The sequence below is a fragment of the Papio anubis genome, chromosome 3, assembly GCF_008728515.1.
Source record: "Papio anubis isolate 15944 chromosome 3, Panubis1.0, whole genome shotgun sequence".
Classification (NCBI taxonomy): domain Eukaryota; kingdom Metazoa; phylum Chordata; class Mammalia; order Primates; family Cercopithecidae; genus Papio; species Papio anubis.
Window position 1 is genome coordinate 79,358,498 of NC_044978.1, and position 1,711 is coordinate 79,360,208.

The following is a 1,711-nucleotide window of genomic DNA, read 5'->3' on the forward strand; positions in this document are numbered from 1 at the left end:
TGTAAAAGAGGAGGACAATAATACCTTCCAGGGAACATTCTTCCCCCTTCTCCATTGTGGTAGGAATTAATCACTGCCCAAGACTCCTGGTTGAGGGCCTGAGTGAAGTGCAGGCGGTCTCCAGCCTGGAGCTACACCGTTTGTTGGGCTACCCCGTTTGTAGGGAGGAATGCCTTTCTATGTTTCTAACTTACTCAAAGCCTGCATCCTTGTAAAGCAGTGTTCTCAATGTGAGCGATCATATTCACGAAGTGCCTGGCAGAAAGTAAGCACTCAATAAAGAGGGATGTAATTTTTATGAACTGTGCACTGAACATTTATTATAAGCTCATTAAGTTTGTAACAAACACGAAATGCCAAACCTAGAACTTATTGGTAATTCTCATAGAAAGGACACACCTATGCCCAATTCTTAATTTCTCTTTCTTTCTCTCTCTCTCTCCCCCCCCCCCCCCAGGCTGGAGTGCAGTGGCGCAATCTCAGCTCACTGCAACAACCCCCTGCTGGGTTCAAGCGATTCTCCTGTCTCAGCCTCCCGAGTAGCTGGGATTACAGGTGGTGTCCGCCACCACCTCTGGCTAATTTTTCATATTTTTAGTAGAGATGGGGTTTCACCATGTGAGCCAGGCTGGTCTCAAACTCTTGACCTCAAGGGATCCACCTGCCCCGGCCTCCCAAAATGCTGGGATTACAGGCGTGAGCCACCGCCCCTGGCCTGCCCAACACTTTCAACATTGCTCTGGATATTACTGTCAAATTCTTGGAAACTGCTGTGATACTAAGATAAACAGATATTTATAACCGATACAAAGTACTACTGCAAGAGTTATTTATGGATCCTGCACAATGCTGGGGGCAGGGTGGTGGGTACAGAGAAACAAACGTCACTGTAACTATCAAGTTACAAAATCCCTTCCGTAGGAAAACAATGAACTTCCTTAAGATTTTATTTATTTATTTATTTATTTTAACTGTAGTTTAAAGTTTACACTACCGTTTCTTCCTTACCAGGGGAGAATTTTGTGACTTTTACTGTTGGACTATTTTCTTTTTACGGAAAGTCTAAACTAACATCTAGCTCGTCCTGATTAGAGTCAGGCATCGCCAAGGCTTGGGTTGGCATCTCCCAGATCCCGCTCCCAACCGCGGCCACAGCAGATCTGGAGGACTGGGAGAGGACGCGAGGAGGAAAAGCCCTGCTCTGCGAGCTGACAGCCGGACTCTGCCCACATTGCCAATGGAACCATGTCTTCAAGCCGGAAACTCAGCTGGACCTCTCGCAGCCCTCTCTGCGAAGGGGACACAGGGGTTATTTTCTCCCATGTGGTCCACACCCAGAAAAGCTTGTCTCTCGGGGCTACTGCGCTGAGCCCCGACTGGTCAGGTCAGAGGTAACCCCACCCGAGTTAGCTCTGCACTCTCGCTTTACGGTTAACAGCCCGGAGAGCTTTTAAAAAATACCGGCGCCCACTGCCACCTGGGACCAACGTAATCAGGCTCCCCAGAAAAGGGGCCCAGGCCTGGATATTTTTAAAGCTTCCCTCGTGAACCAGGACCAAGGCCCTTGTGAGGGCGCCGCGGAGACCACGTGGGCATAGAGGCCGCGCGCCAGTTTCCCGCCCCGCGCGCCCCACCCCGCTTCCCCGCCACCAACCCCGCCCCCGCCCCACGCCCTGCGCGTCCCGCCCCTCCTGTGCGCCGCTGACGCTCC